Source organism: Piliocolobus tephrosceles, chromosome 7 (genome assembly GCF_002776525.5).
Source record: "Piliocolobus tephrosceles isolate RC106 chromosome 7, ASM277652v3, whole genome shotgun sequence".
Taxonomy (NCBI): Eukaryota; Metazoa; Chordata; class Mammalia; order Primates; family Cercopithecidae; genus Piliocolobus; species Piliocolobus tephrosceles.
In genome coordinates this window covers 2,606,970-2,625,743 of record NC_045440.1, presented here as the reverse complement: position 1 = coordinate 2,625,743, position 18,774 = coordinate 2,606,970, and the positions used below count along the sequence as shown (strand labels likewise).

The 18,774-nt window shown below is 44.3% G+C and overlaps 2 long non-coding RNA genes across 3 annotated transcripts in view; both read right to left on the bottom strand.

Moving 5' to 3' along the window:
* The window catches only part of LOC111551348, a 68,279-nt gene extending 51,649 nt beyond the window's left edge, over positions 1-16,630 (bottom strand). The window contains exons 1-4 of one of the 2 annotated variants that reach the window (XR_003309958.1): positions 16,581-16,630; positions 12,671-13,325; positions 7,456-8,211; positions 5,604-5,806 (exon numbers count right to left, since the gene is read on the bottom strand). This is a non-coding gene — a long non-coding RNA (uncharacterized LOC111551348). The remainder of the gene's footprint in view (positions 1-5,603; positions 5,807-7,455; positions 8,212-12,670; positions 13,326-16,580) is intronic. The other variant, XR_003309959.1, reaches the window with a different exon arrangement.
* Positions 16,631-16,651: 21 nt separating this feature from the next.
* LOC111551349 overlaps positions 16,652-18,774 on the bottom strand; it is an 83,978-nt gene continuing 81,855 nt past the window's right edge. Inside the window, exon 3 of the long non-coding RNA XR_002734332.1 lies at positions 16,652-16,698. This is a non-coding gene — a long non-coding RNA (uncharacterized LOC111551349). The remainder of the gene's footprint in view (positions 16,699-18,774) is intronic.

Here is an 18,774-nt window from a genome sequence, read left to right as displayed (position 1 = left end):
AGAGTAGAAGTCTACCAGGTGGAGGGGAGAAGAAATAATATTCCAAACAGTGAAAGAGCCTCTTCGAAGGCTCAAAGGTGCAAAATTGCATAATCGGTTCAGGAAATGAAGTCAGGACATGTAATAAAAAGGCAGTTATTATTTCTTGAACAAAGGTGTGACTTGCTTGCAAATTGGTAAAAGCATAGATTGTTTATGTATTTTCTGGCTCATGTCCTAATTCTGTATCATGGGCCACCTGAGTCCAGGCTTCTTTGCCCTTCAGCACCAAACAGCTGGCTCTGATCACTGTCCACTTCAGTCTCAGGGTAACCCTTTTGCAAAAATGTCCCATGCTTATAAAGATAGAAGTCATCTATCCACTTTTAGGCAGTGGGAGCTGAATATAAAGAAAGGTAGGGCTGGGAACGGTGGCTGATGCCTGTAATCCCAGCACTTTGGGAGGTCAAGGTGGGTGGATTACTTGAGCCCAGGAGTTCGAGACCAGCCTGGTCAACATGGTGAAATCCCATCTCTACTAAAATACAAAAATTAGCCAGGAATGGTGGTGCACACCTGTGGTCCCAGCTACTTGGGAGACTGAGGCAAGAGAATCGCTGGAGCCTGGGAGGCAGAGGTTGCAGTGAGCCAAGATTGCGCCATTGTACTCCAGCCTGGGGGACAGAGCAAGACTCGGTCTCAAAAAACAAAACAAAATAAAATAAAATCCCGAGTTTCATCTTGTAAGTTGAGGTAATCTGTTCTTGAGACTATATTTTAATGTTATAACCACTTAACCTTAAGGCTCTATATGTTGGCATTTACACGGCTAAGCTTCAAGTCATGTTTGTGCCTTGCCACCTTCCTCCTTCAGTGTTTTCCTGTGTGAATTTTCTGAAAAGTCCCCATCTTGATTCCTCTGTAGTTGGGAACTTGATCTCACCCTCCTTTGTATTCACTTCAAAGACCTCTGAAACTCACTAGGTATTCTTCAAGCAAATAAGCTCTTCCTTGTCTTCACGAGATGCAAGCCAGGCCCACCCAATCGATCATTCACATATCTTAAACTGTGCTTCACAAATCAACATTTAAATATTCCCTTTGGCATAGCCAGTCTTCTTCTCACCTCTAAAGTCCCAGTAGAAAAATACTACCTGTATTTCCAAGTCCTTTGCTGCTGTATTATTGTAGCAATAATCATGGTAACAGGCAGCATTTATTGGCCTCTACTATATATTCACAAATGAAATAAACACTCCACAAATATCAATTCATGTAATATTGAAGTGGCATCATTTTCTGGGATAAATACCTGGGGTTCATCGTCTCACACCAAGGGAATCAAGGAGGCAGACACAAGAAGTAGGTTTAGGAACAGAGGTTTAATAGGCCAAAGATAGAGAAAGGAGAAGAGCTGTCTCTTCTCTGAGAGACGCAGGGGCACCTGAGTGGGACCTCTGGCCTGTGGCGGAGTGCACTGAATTTTATAGATAGGCCTGAGAAGGTGGTATCTGATTTACATAGGGCTCACAGATTGGTTGGACCAAGTGTGACACTTACATAGTACAAGAGGAAGCTGGCCACCCCACCCTAATCTTACTATACAAATGGAGTCTTTGCCTGGCTCAGGCCATGTTGTCCGCTCCCTACTGTACACTTGGCTGGAAAGGAGAAGGGAAGATGGAGCCGCCGTTTTGAACATGCTTAGTCCCAGGCAGCCTTTTCTTCACGGCACAGCTGTCAGCATTCACCCATGTAAGCTTCCAGCTTGCTTGTCTATGTCTGCAGCTTGATTTTACAGGCTGCTCTTTGTTAGAAAAGAAAATGATTTGGGGGCTGCTTTTCATTAAAAGGAAAATCTTACTGAGGTCTTCCTTACCCTCACTATCTGCCTAAATAATTCCTTTTTAACTCCTCTATCAGTGTTAATAAGAGCCCCGTAGATAGGTATTATTATTTTTATTTTACAAATAAACTGATGCTCGAAGGTTAAATAATCTGCCTGAGATGATGCAGCTAGGAAGTGCTAGAACAAGGATTCAAGCTCAACCTTCTCTTAATATAAGACCCATGTTATTAGCCACTAGATTCTGCTGTCCAGCCTAAAGATGCTTCAGAACACCAAGCTGAATCTTTTGCATGGCGGATCGAAGTACTATCCCCAGCTTCGCACCCCTCCCTATATCCATGTGCCTCATAATAGTTCAGCATGTTCTTTCTTTTTTATTATTATTTTTTATTTTTTTAAAAAATATTTTCTTCAGTATGTTCTTTCTGTGCGTTGATTTTGGGGCTTAGCTGTGTGCCTTGCTTGGCCAGTGAAATGTGGGCAGAAGTGATGGCTTAGATCCTGTGTTAGTTTCCCGGGACTGCCATCACAAACTACTACACATTCAGTGGCTTAAAACAACAGAAATGGGCCAGGTGCAGTGGCTCACACCTGTAATCCCAGCACTTCAGGAGGCCGAGGCGAGTGGATCATCTGTCAGGAATTCGAGACCAGCCTGGCCAATGTGGTGAAGCCCTGTCTCTATTAAAAATGAAAAAAAAAAAAAAAAAAAAAATTAGCTGGGATGGTGGTGGGCGCCTGTAATCCCAGCTGCTCAGGAGGCTGAGGCAGGAGAATCACTTGAACCTGGGGGGCAGAGGTTGCAGTGAGTGAAGATCGTGCCAATGCACTCTAGCCTGGGCAAAAAGAGTGAAACTCTGTCTCAAAAATAAAACAAAGAAACGAAAAAACCAGAAACATACTCTCTCATGGTGATTTTGGAGGCCAGAAATCCAAAATAAAGCCTTTGGTAGGGTTAGTTTCTTCTTGCAGGCTCAGAGACTCTGTTCCACATTCGTCTCCTGGCTTCTGGTGGTTGCAGGCAATACTTGGTGCCTCTTGGTTGTCAGTGTATCTGTAATCTCTGCTTTCACTGTCCCATGACATTCTCCCTGGGTGTTTGTGTCCACATTTCCTGCGTTTTGTCAGGACACCAGTCACTGGATTTCAATCCACCCCTGGTATGACTTCACCCTGACTTCATTACATCTGCAAAGACCCTATTCCAAATTAGGTCACAGTCACAGGTAGGAGGTGGGCAGAGATTAGGACTTTGACATATCTTTTTGGGCCACACAGTTCAACCCACAACAGGCTCTAAAAGGCATTTGGTTTTTTGCTTGGCCTCCTGTACTTGTGCCATCACCAGGAAAAGAGCTCCTCTAGGGGAACTGTTGACCTTCAGCCCAAGGACAAAGACCCAGGGAACAGGGACTTCCTCAGCCAGATGGGCCTGCAGCTTAAAGCTGAGCCATTGGGCTGAGTCTAGCCTCTGTGAGCCACCTCCATGTGACCCACAGGCCATGAGAATGCAAGATGGTTGTTGTAATCCACTGTGCTTCGGGGTGGTTTGTTGTGAGGCATTTTTGCAGCAATACCTAATCGATGCAGTGAGTATTCCTATAAGAGGCTGGGCGTGGTGTTTCACACCTGTAATCCCAGCACTTTGGGAGGCCAAGGTGGATGGATTGCTTGAGCTCAAAAGTTCAAGACCAGCTTGGGCAACATGGCAAACCCTGTCTCTACTAAAAATACAAAAACTAGCTGGGCATGGTGGCACACACCTGTAGTCCCAGCTACTCGAGAGTCGGAAGTGGGAGGATCACCTGAGCCCAGGAGGTTGAGGCTGCAGTGAGCAGTGATCATGCCACTGCAATGTAGCCTGGTGGACAGAGCAAGACCTGGTCTCAAAAATAATAAATTAATAAATAATAAGTATTCCTATAAGAAATAGCTAATTAACAGATACAATGTGAAGAGAAAAATTAACCCACAATGGCAACAAAAGCCATAAAATACCTAGTTTTATTACCCTTCAGCAGCTCTTGAACATGTGAACTGAAATGTTATTTATGGAAGGCATATTATTACATTATTTTCTTTCTTCTTTTTCTCTTTTTTCTGTGAGATGGGATTTCACTCCGTCACCCAGGCTGGAGTGCAGTGATGCAATCATGGCTCACTGCAGCCTCAACCTCCCAGGCTCAAGTGATCTCCTCCCATCTCAGCCTCTTGAGTAGCTGGGATTATAGGTGCGGGCCACCATGCCCACTAGTTTTTTTATTTTGTAGAGATGGGGCCTCCCTATGTTGCCCAGCCTGGTCTCGAACTCCTGGGCTCAAGCAGTCCTCCTGCCTCAGCCTCCCAAAGTACTAGGATTACATGTGTGGGCCACTGCACTTGACCGACACCTTATTTTCTAATTAAAAAATTATTTAGAACTCAGCTGAAGATTCCTTCAAGAAACAACGTGAACCTGATTGTAGAGAGTAACAAGGAATTCAGAGAAAAAAGGAGCTAGAGATGTCAAACAAAATGTCCCGGCCCTCAAGTGTCTCACAATCTATTAGCTGAGCCTAGGAACTTCTGTGAGTGAATGGGATATAGAATATCCCACTAGAACTATGTCTAGATATTTATTTCTTGCCCCACAAAGGCATTTTTGAAAAAGCACAGCAGTTGGCCAGGCGTGGTGGCTCACACCTGTAATCCCAGCACTTTGGGAGGCTGAGGCAGGCAGTCACGAGGTCAGGAGATCAAGACCATTCTGGCTAACATGGTGAAACCCTGTCTCTACTAAAAATACAAAAAATTAGCCGGGCGCGGTGATGGGCGCCTGTATTCCCAGTTACTCGGGAGGCTGAGGCAGGAGGATAGCATGAACCAGGAGGTGGAGCTTACAGGGAGCTGAGATCCGGCCACTGCACTCCAGCCTGGGAGACAGAGCAGGACTCCGTCTCAAAAAAAAAAAAAAAAAAAAAAAAGGAAAAGAAAAGAAAGAAGGAGAGAGAAAAAAAAAAGCACAGCAGTTGTAGAGGAGTCCAGCCATTTCACGAGGAAGAAGAGCAAGCGCACAGATAACTAATAGCCAAACATAAATGTCTACGCTTTTCCTTTGGATGGGCCGTGGGCCGTGTTCCAGCTAACAGGGCCCTTTCATCTCTCATCTCTTTCCGCCCTTTCCTTTCCTCCTGTGTTCCAATCCTCACTACCCCCAGACATCATCAAAAAGGGGTTTTCATGCTGATAATTAGACTTGATGTATTTATGGAGCTCTGTTTTCCCAGAGGATCATCCCATCTGAGGCCAACATCCCTTTGAAAGTCTGGAGAATGTGAAGCTTGGAAGAGCTAAACAGTTCCCAGAGAACAGAACCTCAGGGAATTACACTTCAGGATGATTTTAAGATCATTAGTGCTCTTGTCCTCCATGTGCAAAGAGTATGTCTTTGGAAAATTTTTGGTGGCAAAAGTCATTAATGAATCTATATAACATCCTACTTAACCAAATTTTTAACTTGGATCCAATTTTTAACTTGCTGTTTTCATCTCTATTAGATTTGTGGTTTGCAGAAGTTTGGACTACTTTACCCCATAACAAAAAAGGAGTCACATACACACACCGTAAGATGTTGAAGTCTGAGTCACTTGAGCTATCTTTTTATTGCACAAAGCTCCTGAGCGATGTTGCATGAATCATTGTTCAACACTGAGAAGTTCTAATTCAGTAAACAAAATGCAATCAAAAGTTCATCTTTAGCTACCAATTATGCACTTTGAAAATGACATGTACTCACAGCATTCAGTCGCTTCATAGCTCCACAAAAACCACCTTAGGACAATTTGTTCCGTTAAACGAGTAGCTAGAAAAGTTACACATTATGCCAGGCGTAATCTTCTTGTTTCTCTGGCAGACAGCTGCCTAGGAAATAAACTCTGTACTGTTGTTTATTGCTTGAGAATTTGTTTCTGTAGGAGGACAGGTGCACTCACCATGCCACTGAGGGACGGATGAAAGGAAATAAAGGAGAGCTTAAAAGGAATTCTATGATTTTAGGTCACTTATTAAGCCCCCCTAATAATTAGTTTGTTCATCTGTACAGTGAAGAAAATAATGTTCCATGCCCATCTTACAGGATTACAGTGAGAATCAGTTCAAGTTAGTAAGCAAATGAGAAGTACCTACTATGCACAGCACTATACCAGGTATCTCTGGAAACAGATAAGTAAATAAAAACTACCTTTTAGCTCAGTGGCCATTTAATGATAAAATAAAATGTAGGTATGTACATTATTATGTATATTGTTAAACTCCATTACTATGTACATTGTTGAATTCCATTATTATGTACAATGTCAAACTCCATGCAAATACAAAGTAGTAGTATTGGGGCAGCGGTGACCACGGTAGTAAACTCAGAAAGTCAAGACTAGAAGGCAGCTTAGACATTCTGTAGTCTACTGCCCTGAGTTTAAACAAACTGACTTCCAGAGAGAGTAATCCTTTATCCAAGAATAGACAAACAGCAGAAGCAAATATATGCTGTTAATATACCATGATTTTTTTTTTTTTTTTTCTGAGACGGAGTCTCACTCTGTCCACCAGGTTGGAGTACAGTGGCACAATCTCGGCTCACTGCAAGCTCCCCCTCCTGGCTAATTTTTTTGTATTTTCAGTAGAGATGGGGTTTCACCATGTTAGCCAGGATGGTCTCGATTTCCTGACCTCGTGATCCGCCCGTCTCGGCCTCCCAAAGTGCTGGGATTACAGGTGTGAGCCACCGCGCCCGGCCAATATACCCCAATTTTCAAGCAGATTCCTGGAAACCCAGATGGCAACTTTAGCATCGTCAGCTAAAATTTAATATGGAGAGAATTGAATACATGTACAGAAGCCTTTCAGCTCTGGGCCGGGCACGGTGGCTCAAGCCTGTAATCCCAGCACTTTGGGAGGCGGAGACAGGCGGATCACAAGGTCAGGAGATTGAGACCATCCTGGCTAACACGGTGAAACCCCGTTTCTACTAAAAATATTTTTTTAAAAAATTAGCTGGGCATGGTGTCGGGCGCCTGTAGTCCCAGCTACTCGGGAGGCTGAGGCAGGAGAATGGCGGGAACCCAGGAGGCGGAGCTTGCAGTGAGCTGAGATCCGGCCACTGCACTCCAGCCTGGGCGACAGAGCGAGACTCCGTCTCAAAAAAAAAAAAAAAGAAAAGAAAAAGAAAAAAGAAACCTTTCAGCTCTGTTTACCACTGTGGATAGGAAGGTGGGCTGACGGGTTAGATTCTGGCCCTGCTACTTATTAGCTAGTGACCTTGGGCAAGTTACTTAATTTCCATGTCTCCTTTCCCCATCTGTAATGTGAAGGCAATCATAGTGCCAAACATCACAGGATTATTGTGAAAGCTGAAGGAATTAATATGTAAAGTGCTGCAAAGAGAGTCTAGCACATGGCAAGCTCTCTGCATTGCTGTGTATTCATATAATTTAAGCCCGGTGGAGGCTGACATGGCCATCCTGCTGGTGAAGGAGGTGTCTTAGGAAGTGCTGAGCTGAGGACGTCAGAACACATTAGAACAAACAGGCAGCACTGAAAGCTGTGAAGGCAGGGAAGATTTCTTTCCCCACAAACCAAACCAAAGCCATTACCTTTAGGATACCTTTTCCTTTTCACAAAGGTGTCAGCTAACATCCTGAGCATTTCAGGTATCATGTCTCAGTGCCAATGCAGACAATGAGCCTGTAATTCTAGGACTCCAGCAGTGCGCTCATCAGTTCAGCTCCCAACCGCAGCTTACTCAGGGTTCCATTAAGGTAGCAAATGGTTTACAGAGAAGCAGCAGCCCCTATTCTGAGATAAACGTATTGATCACCCATCATTATCAATTCATTAGCCTCTGCACCATTGGACCTGCCCCAAAGATCAGCAGGCGAAGCCTGGGTTGGCGGTGGGGAGGTTGTTTGGTTTACACACAGATCACACACGATCACATGACACTTCCTAACTTCAGCAGAGCATGATAGCCACTGCAGACCTTCAGTTAGGGTCACTCTGCGACAGTTGTCCATTTCCTGGCTTCACTTGGTAGGCAGGGTGGAGGCAAGGTCAAAGAAGATCAAGAACTGGGCTGTCACGTAATCCATGGAATTGACACTGCAGAACAAAGAACATGTCTAGCACAAGAGGTGTGCCCAGCACAGGACAAAACAGTGTCCAGGAGGAAGAGGGAGTCATGTACGTCCAGGTCTGTGTGGGAGTGAGTGACCTGTCTGGAAAATCCTATCCCTTTGGTGGAGAGTAAAGCATCAGCTTCATTTAACTTTCCAATCGGGCCACCGGCTGCCTCTTCTCACTCTGATTCCAGCCTCTCCAAGCTGTCTTCTGATGATCATTTGACTTCCCACCTAGATTGCACCACAGGGAGAGAATGTGCTTGAAACAGGATGTGTGTCTGATCTCTCGGCTGATTTTACTTGTCATTGTAAATTAATAACGTGGCATTTTGATTTACACACCCGTCTCTTGTGAACTTGGCGAGTATGACCGAGAGCCCGATAAACCGATCTTACCTCCGTGTGCTGACAAAACCAATTTTCTCAGTTTCTGAACCTGAAAAACTAAGGGCCAGCCCCTAGACTGCGGGGAAATCACCAAGGTAAATTCCCTTGTGAAGTCTCTGGCAGCCAGACAGCCGCCCTTTCCTCCACCTCCTGTCAAACACATTTCTCTTGTGGACTTTCATCTTTCAAGGTGAACACTCCATGTTCAATGCCCACTCAAATGATTGATTCCATGGTGGTAAACTCAGGACATGGGAAACTTTCTCTTCCCCTGAGCCACCTAATCAGTGTTTTGACATGTCTATAAAGGCACTTAATCAAAACATAATTCTAATATGCATGTGATTTTTAGCATCTTATGTATATCCCCTATTCAAAATGATGAAACTTTTTTTTTTTTTTTTTGAGACGGAGTCTCGCTCTGTCACCCAGGCTGGAGTGCTGTGGCCGGATCTCAGCTCACTGCAAGCTCCGCCTCCCGGGTTCCCGCCATTCTCCTGCCTCAGCCTCCTGAGTAGCTGGGACTACAGGTGCCGCCACCTCGCCCGGCTAATTTTTTTGTATTTTTTAGTAGAGACGAGGTTTCACCGTGTTAGCCAGGATGGTCTCGATCTCCTGACCTCATGATCCGCCCGTCTCGGCCTCCCAAAGTGCTGGGATTACAGGCTTGAGACACCGTGCCCGGCCAAAATGATGAAACTATTATTCAGTTGTAACCCAAGCTTTCCTAGGCCCCGCCACACAGTACAAATTAGGTGATGTTCTCTTTAAACCCAATGGTGCTGGTGGGGTGGCCCCAACCTGCAGAGGGCTGGTCGTTAACCTCTGTCCCCAAGTCTTTCTGTCTGTCCTGGGAGTTTTCTCAGTACTGTGAGTACTGAGTGCTCACAGTACTCTCCTCTGGTCTCTTTTTAATTTTTTTAAATTGTTGACTTTTTAAGTTAAAAACAATTATGTTGTTGTTGTTGGTTTTCTTGTTTTTGTTTTCGTTTGTTTGTTTTTTGAGATGGAGTCTTGCTCTGTCTCCCAGGCTGGAATGCAGTGGTACCATCTCGGCTCACTGCAGCCTCCGTCTCCAGGATTCGAGCGATTCTCCTGCCTCAGCCTCCTGAGTAGCTGGGATTACAGGTGTGCGCCACCATGCCCAGCTAATGTTTGTATTTTTAGTAGAGACAGGGTTTTACTATGTTGGCCAGGCTGGCCTCGAATTCCTGATCTCAGGTGATCCGCCTGCCTCAGCGGATGTTAGGATTACAGGTGTTAGTGACTGCGCCCGGCCTATTTTGTTTTTTCTGTTTTAGAGACAAGGTCTTGCTTTGTCACCCAGGCTAGAGTGCAATGACAAGATCATAGCTCACTGCAGCCTCAACCTCCTGGCTGGCCTTGTTTTCAATGTTGGCCTCCTGCAGATCACTTCCAAGAGAGCCTGGACTTTGTCACTGCCATTATTTTTGGTGTTGCAGCAACCCATGAAATTTCTTCTTCCGAGAGCACCGTCTCTGGGGGTTTGCAAAGCTGCGTTTTGGTACCTCAAGGTAACAACTTGTCATGAAGTGCTTTCAGTGCATCTCTGCACCCCCAGAACTGGACAGTGGCGGTGGAGAAATGGCTGGCACCCTTCTCCCCAGGCCTGTACTGCACAGAGCTTTCTGGGTTCCAGGGTAGCCCTGACAGGGCCAGAAGTCCTACAAAATCTTCAAGGAAGCAGCTCTTTCATTTTTGGCCAAAATCCCCTCCTGAAAAGGGATCAAGCCTAGGTCTTAGGGAACAGACATTTTACTGTCTTCCTCGTCTTCCTTGCCTGACTTTGGTCTGGCCTTTTTCCTTAAAGCTTATCATGCACTCATGCAGATATATACCTGCACACACCTGTGAGCAGAGGCTAAGTACACCGGATTCTGAACTAGGTTATAATGACAGAGAGAATAAGACACAGTCCCTAGAAGTTCTGAATCTGGGCTGTGGGATAATCAACTGAGATATAATATATGTGCCATAGAAATGATATGTACAAAATATGCTAAAACACAGAGAAAAAAAGGCTTCCTAAAGCAGAGGTTCTCTAGCAGTAGAGAAGAGCTGAGTGCGGCTGGGTGCGGTGGCTCATGCCTGTAATCCCAGCACTTTGGGAGACTGAGTCAGGTGGATCACCTGAGGTCAGAAGTTCAAGACCAGTCTGGCCAATACGGTGAAACCCTGTCTCTACTAAAAGTACAAAAATTAGCAGGGCATGGTGGCAGGCACTTGTAATCCCAGCTACTCAGGAGGCTGAGGCAGGAGTATTGTTTGAACCCGGGAGGCGGAGGTTGCAGTGAGCCAGTGAGCTGAGATGGGGCCACTGCACTCCAGCCTAGGTGATACAGTGAGACTCTGTCTCAAAAACAAAACAAAACAAAAAAACCCAGCTGAGTAGAGGAAAGGAAGTTTCTTTAAAGGGCTTGCTGGGAGATGATAGTTAAATAGTCCTTTAAGCACGAGCTTACCAGGCAGATGACAACAGGCATTCTGGGCGGGGGGAAAAGGTGAATGAAGTGTTAAAGGAAGTAATTTCATTCTATAAATTTGGTAATTCTATAAATGAGATTTTGTATAGCGAAATTCCAAGAGGCTTCAACATATGAACAGCAGCTTTTCAGTGAAACCTTTTGAAAAATAAAACTGATGTTGCGAAAGGACTTTATTCATCTCTCTTTTGGTTGCTGAGACTGAACAATACATAAAATAATAAGAGGAGGAAGAAGGTGATTCCAAAGCATTTCAACACCATCTGCTGAGAATGATTTAGGTGAAGAAATTGTGATGAAGATGAATAGCATGAGTAGTCCTTTGACAAATGGCATACCAGACATGGGATGATAGGTTAACCAATAAGAAAAGTCTAATGTTAGCTGGGCACGATGGCTCACGCCTGTACTCCCAGCACTTTGGGAGGCCGAGGCAGTCGGATCACAAGATCAGGAGATGGAGACCATCCCGGCTAACACGGTGAAACCCCGTCTCTACTAAAAATACAAAAAAACTAGCCGGGCGCGGTGGCGGCACCTGTAGTCCCAGCTACTCGGGAGGCTGAGGCAGGAGAATGGCGTGAACCCAGGAGGCGGAGCTTGCAGTGAGTTGAGATTGTGTCACTCCAGCCTGGGTGACAGAGTGAGATTCTGTCTCAAAAAAAAAAAAAAAAGAAAAGTCCAACTTGGTGAAGTCATGTGGAAGATCTAGACTACGTCCTAATTATCCTAGACCAGTGAGACTTACTAAATCTAAAAGTTATACCAAAAGTGAAGACAGGCCGAGGAAGAGCCTCTGACCTTCTCCAGCCTTCTCATCTACTTGCCCATTTAGGCAAGACTCTCAATGTACATGAACCACTCATTGCCTTCATTTAATTTACATATCCTATTAGTACATAACCTAGATGTTGCAAGGAATATTCCATTAACTGATGGAAATAGAGCAGCAAAGAAAGCAAGCAAATGGTGTTCAAGATCTACCACATATCCCTCTGTGTCTAAGTGGGAGCCCAGGGTTCTGACTCTACCTGTTAAACAGATGAAGATATCTGTCATGAGTTGGAAAGAGCTGCATCCTCCCACTTCGGGGAATACAGAATTTGATCTCAGCTGAACAAACCTGGAAAGTTCTGCCTTACCTTAGAAGGATCCTTGTCAAAGTTTGCCTTCCTGGGAAATGAGATGTAACATCTTCCCACAACATGCATAAATACAAATAACTTCCAGAATTCTGCAATGGAGGTTCTTATCTCAGGTTGCTCACTCTTGGTATCAAAAGTGTAATTGTCTAGCAAAGACATAGAATCAACCTAGGTGCCCATCGATGGTGGGCTGGACAAAGAAAATGTAGTACACATACACCATGAAATGCTATGAAGCCCTGGCGGGGCGCGGTGGCTCACGCCTGTAATCCCAGCACTTTGGGAGGCCGAGGCAGGTGGATCACAAGGTCAGGAGATCAAGACCATCCTGGCTAACATGGTGAAACCCTGTCTCTACTAAAATTACAAAAAATTAGCTGGGCGTGGCAGCATGCGCCTGTAGTCCCAGCTACTTGGGAGGCTGAGGCAGGAGGATGGCGTGAACCCGGGAGGCTGAGCTTGCAGTGAGCCAAGATGGCGCCACTGCACTCCAGCCTGGGCGACAGAGTGAGACTCTGTCTCAAATAAATAAATAAATAGTTGAAAAAAAATTTACTATGTGATTTTCTTGTCCGTGATGGGGAAGTCATGACGGACTGGACAGCAGTTGATTCATATCTCAATGCTCCATGTTTTGTGGCAATCTTTTCTTACCTAAATTTTGAAAGAAGACATTTTAAATGACCTGAAAGATCCTTTTTGAAGTCAAGCCAGTCTACAGAAAATACATATTTTCCATCTTCTTTTCAAGTTAGACAGGGCAATCTTGCATCTCAGCATCAGCCTCTTGTCTTCATACATCTGTTACCTTGGTTCAAGAAGATATTTATCTAAAAATAACAAATCTAAACCACAGGAAAATTCATGCACCCAAAGTACGCAAATCTCTGCTGACTGATAAATCAACAACTTATGTCAAAAAGTCCAATAGTTACAATGGCCAGAAGTGTTATACTCAGGGCATCTTGGATAAGGGAGGCACTGGAGAACAGAAGGTCATTCCTGCAGACAGAGAGCCAGCTACTTTACAAGGAGCTTCAGATTCTTTCAGATTAGAATAACACTCTCCAAATCCAGATTTAATCACTGTTTCATATACTAGTCTTAGTATGGAAGGGACTTGAAAGCTTCTTGGAAAATGAAGGTGATCATGCAGTAACAATAACAGACTTTGTGGATTATCATCCAACTGCTTTTTGGAAGCTGGTGTGGTGCTTTAGACATTTTAACTTGTCCAGTCGCTTAGCAGGATTGATTTCTTTTTCTGAGGATTTGACCAGGTGTTCAAAGATTCCTCATCATTGTATGTCTGAAGGTGATAAATATGTTTTAGTATGCGTGTTTCAGGGAATATGAAACTACATCTGGATCTGGGTCACTCTTGAACGTCCTCTGGAATGTCCACACACAAAAGTACCCAATGGTCTCTTTATTGCAAAAAGGTGATAACTTACTTAACCAGGAACTACTGAAAAGTATGTTTGGGCCAGGCACAGTGGCTCACGCCTGTAATCCCAGCGCTTTGGGAGGCCGAGACGGGCAGATCACGAGGTCAGGATATCGAGGCCATCCTGGCTAACACGATGAAACCCCATCTCTACTAAAAATACAAAAAAAAAAAAAAAAAAAAAAGCGGGGCGCGGTGCTGGACACCTGTAGTCCAAGCTGCTCCGGAGGCTGAGGCAGGAGAATGGTGTGAACCTGGGAGGCGGAGCTTGCAGTGAGCCAAGATCATGACACTGCATTCCAGCCTGGGTGACAGAGCGAGACTCCATCTCAAAACAACAACAACAAAAACAAAAAAACCAGTATGTTTAAATCATTAAAAATGAATCTGTGGACCAATGAGGCATTTAGAGACATTGAACAAGTATCCACATTTTAAGAGATAGCAGAGGTGGTGTAGAGAAATATTAATCCTTTCACTTTTGGATCTGGGAAGAGAAAATATTGACGTAAGATGCTTTTGATACAGATTACAAGATGGCCTGTGATCACCATATCATGATCATATCACACTTAAGCAAGAGTCTGTGCGACTGTGATGGATGGTCCCAGAACTGCAGGGCTGGGAGAACATGCTGAAAAACCTTTGGATGTGTATGTGAATGCACGTGTACTTTCAACATGTGAGGGATAATCAGCATGTAAAGCAGTACTTCTATAAACATGCCAGAAAAAAATGGAAGTCCTCACAATGGCAAACTGCCACATATCAAAGAAAGCAGCAACAAAAGATCTAGAGCTAAAACCATTAGAATGAAAAAGATACTGCAGAAATACAATTTTCATGAGCCATTTCAGTCTCTGACAGATCAAACAGATGCTCCTCAAGCTTGGTAATATATCTGAGCAATATAATTTTAAAAAATAATCTATATTTATATGTATCTAGTATAACTTTTCCAAGGCTAGGATCTTGGATGTGGCCCTTTAATAGCTGGTCCCTGGATCTTTGGGGAAAAAAGCAACATAGCATCAAGGATAAAGCACTGGAGTCACACAGACAGGTTCACTTCTTGGCTCTTCTGTTCACTTAATAAAAGGAAATCTTTTGTCTCTCTGAACCTCAGTTTCCTCATGAGTAAAATGGGAAAATGGAACAGCTGTCTGTGATAATGCATAGAAAGCCCTGAACAGTGTCTGCTCCAGTGTGGATGCCCAGTGCACATCAGTTCTGATTGCCGCAGCAGCAGACTCCTGTCATCTGCCCTCGCCTTCCTCTGCCAAGCACCAGTGCTCAGGCCTCTCCACTGACAGGGGAGAGGACTAGCCTAGCATACAATTCATGCCAGTGTTCTCCTATAATGTCACTGATTTCTGTAACTACCGTATCTGCCTGCTTTAGTAGGGAGCCACCCCTGAGCTTCTCTTCCTGCTGGGGAGAGACAAGGAAAGAAAGCAGCAGCATCTCCTAGACAATGGGGACAATTTTATCACTTCTGCTACCTAGATCCCGGAGCTAAGGAGGGAGCTCCCAGGGCACATCAGTGTTCTATGTGCTTGCACCTGGTAGCACAGCCTTGCTCTAAAGACCAGTTCCCCAGCCAATTTGTTGCTTAACTGTCTAATTCCACCCAGGAATCCGAATGGACTCCCCAGCATCCTTGTTCACTAACTGTGCCTGTATATGCTTCAACCGCAGTTTGGACAGATTTGGAGTTGTTGCCCACATGGCTTTTTTCTTTTTCCCAGACAGAGTTTCACTCTTGTTGCCCAGGCTGGAGTGCAGTGGCGCCATCTCGATCTCGGCTCACTGCAACCTCTGCCTCTGGGTTCAAGTGATTCTCCTGTCTCAGCCTCCCAAGTAGCTGGGATTACAGGTGCCCGCCACCATGCCAGGCTACTTTTTGTATTTTTAGTAGAGATGGGATTTCATCATACTGGTCAGGCTGGTCTCGAACTCCTGACCTCAGGTGATCCGCCCGCCTTGGCCTCCCAAAGTGCCAGGATTACATGCGTGAGGCACTGCGCCCAGCTGCCCACATGGCTTCTTGCCACATCTGGCCCATAGCTGGTTTCCCAGGAGGTTGCCCAACTTGTGCTCTGGCATCACTGAACCTGAATATCGATCTAGCTGGGCTCCTGATACTACTCTATTCTACAGAAAATAAATCTTCTCTGAGAGCTCCATAGAACATTTACCAGCTATGAATCATGTAGTCAGAAATAAAGAAAATGCCAATAAATTCACAAAAGCAGAAGTTGGGTAGGCCACATTTCCTAATCACAATGCAATACAACTAAAAGTAGTTTAATTAAATTATAACCCAAAATACCCCCAAATATTTGGATTTTTTTTTTTTTTAGAAGTATTCTAGGCCAAGTGTAGTGGCTGAAGCCTATAATCCCAGCACTTTGGGAGGCCGAGGCAGGTGGAACACCTGAGGTCATGAGTTCAAGACCAACCTGGCCAACATGACGAAACCCCATCTCTACTAAAAATACCAAAATTAGCCGGGCATGGTGGTGGGTGCCTGTAATCCCAGCTACTTGGGAGACTGAGGCAGGAGAATTGTTTGAACCCAGGAGGCGGAGGTTGCAGTGAGCCAAGATCATGCTGTTGCACTTCAGTCTGGTGGACAAGAGTGAGACATCATCTAAAACAAATTTTTAAAAAAAGAAGTATTGTAATGACTAGACAAAGGAGGAGATTAATAATAGAAAACAGTCAGCCTTCCCTATCCATGGGTTCTGCATCTGCAGATGCAACCAACTGTAAATCAAAAATATTCAGAAAAAAATCCAGAAAAGTTTATGTTGTTGCTGGTGTGTACTGTGTAGTTAGGCCTGTAACTGACATGTATAGACTTTTTCTTCTTATCATTATTCCCCAAACAATATAATAACCATTTACATTGTGCTAGGTATTACAAGTAATCTAGAAATGATTTAAAGCATATGGGTCTGGGCGCGGTGGCTCATGCCTGTAATCCCAGTACTTTGGGAGGCCAAGGCAGGCAGAACACCCGAGGTCAGGAGTTCGAGACCAGTCTGGCCAACATGGTGAAACCCCGTCTCTACTAAAAATACAAAAAAACTAGCAGGGCGTGGTGGCATGTACCTGTAATCCCAGCTACTCAGGAGGCTGACGCAGGAGAATCACTTGAAACTGGGAGGCGAAGGTTGCAGTGAGCTGGGATCGTGCCACTGTACTGCAGCCTGGTCGACAGAGTGAGACACTGTTAAAAAAAAAAAAAAAAAAAAACAGTATATGGGAGGACATATGTAGGTAGTATATAATACTACACCATTTTATATCAGGGACTTGAGCATCCACAAATTTTGGCATCTGCAGTGAGCTCCTGGAACCAGTATCATTCAGATACTGAGAAATGGCTATAATACGTCATTTAGAAAATAATGAGTACTTATCAAAGCATGAAAGGAGGCCAAGCAGGATTGAGAAACAAATTCATAAACTTTAACTGTTTAATTAAAAAAAGAAAAAGCATACTAAGCTATAAGGATAAAATTACAGGGGAGAAAAGGGTCCCAAGGAAGGAAATAATTAAGAGAAGAAATAGTAACAATAACTGCCTTATAATGAGCGCCTAATATGTTTATAATCCTTTTATATGCATTCTCTAATCCCTACAAGATTTCAAATATGGCATTATTATTATTCCATTTTGCAGATGAGAATACTAGTCTCAACAAGGTTGGGATGCTTGTCTAAGGCCTCATAACTCTTAAGTTGCGAAGGAAATTTGAGCTCAAGTCAATCTGACTTCAAACATTTCTCTAATTCCACTATCCACTTCAGTATGCTGTTTGTACTGTATTGCATTCATTCAAACACACAGAAAATAAACCACACGGGCCGGGCACGGTGGCTCAAGCCTGTAATCCCAAAACTTTGGGAGGCTGAGGCAGGTAGATCACAATGTCAGGAGATGGAGACCATCCTGGCTAACACGGTGAAACCCCGTCTCTACTGAAAATACAAAAAATTAGCGGCACCTGGTGGCGGCGCCTGTAGTCCCAGCTACTCCGGAGGCTGAGGCAGGAGAATGGCGGGAACCCGGGGGGCGGAGCTTACAGTGAGCGAGAGATCGAGGGAACCCGGGGGGCGGAGCTTACAGTGAGCCGAGATCGCGTCACTGCACTCCAGCCTGGGCGACAGTGTGAGACTCCTCAAAAAAAAAAAGAAAAAGAAAAAGAAAATAAACCACATGCGGCCAGGCACGGTGGCTTACACCTGTAATCCCAGCACTTTGAGAGGCCAAGGCGGGTGGATCATGAAGTCAGGAGATGGAGAACATCCTGGCTAACATGGTGAAACCCCATCTCTACTAAAAATACAAAAAAAAAAATTTAGCCGGGCATGGTAGCGGGCGCCTGTAGTCCCAGCTACTCGGGAGGCTGAGGCAGGAGAATGGCCAAGCTTGCAGTGAGCCAAGATCCCACCACTGCACTCCACAGTGAGACTCCGTCTCAGAACAAAAAAAAAAAGAAAGAAAGAAAAGAAAAGAAAACAAACTGCATGCTGGGTCATTGAAAAAAAGTGTATAACTAATAAACCTCAGACAAAATGTAATGAACAAAGAAGATAACAATTAATATAGTACTATATCAGATGCCAAGATTTTTAATATAAGCTGGTAATTTAAAAGTACAAAATAATACTTGAGAAAATCTCACTAGAATAATTTTATAAACATATAAAATGACTAAAAGTGGCACAATAAATTCTCTATCCATTAGGATTCATTTTGGCTTCAAATGACAGAAAATCCAAAATAACAGTGAAGTTTAGTCCAGCTACTGTAGGACTCCTAAACTCTTGTTATTTTGTTGCTCTGCCATCCTCAGCAAGAAGTTTCCACCTCATGACACAAATGGCTGTGGAGTCTTCAGTCACCAAGTTTTTATTTTAGTAAGTAAGAAAAAAGGCACAAATTCTTCTTTTAAAGATAATATCCAGAAATTACGCATATCACTTTTGCATCCACCCTATGGTAGACAGACTCAAAGATGGTTCTCATATATCCCAAATACCCCTCTGTAATCCTGTCCCCTGTACTGTGGGCAGGACCTGTGATTGGTTTCTAACAAAGGATCTGCTAAAGGTGATGAAATGTGACAGCGCTCTCGCTTGCTTGCTCACTTAGAGGACCTCAGCTGACACATATGAAGAAGCCCAGGTGACAAGGAACCAAGCATAGCTTCTAGTCAGCATCTAGCAAAGATCAGAGACCCTCAATCTGACAGTTCACAAGGAACTGAATCCTGCCAACAAACACCTGAGCTTGAAA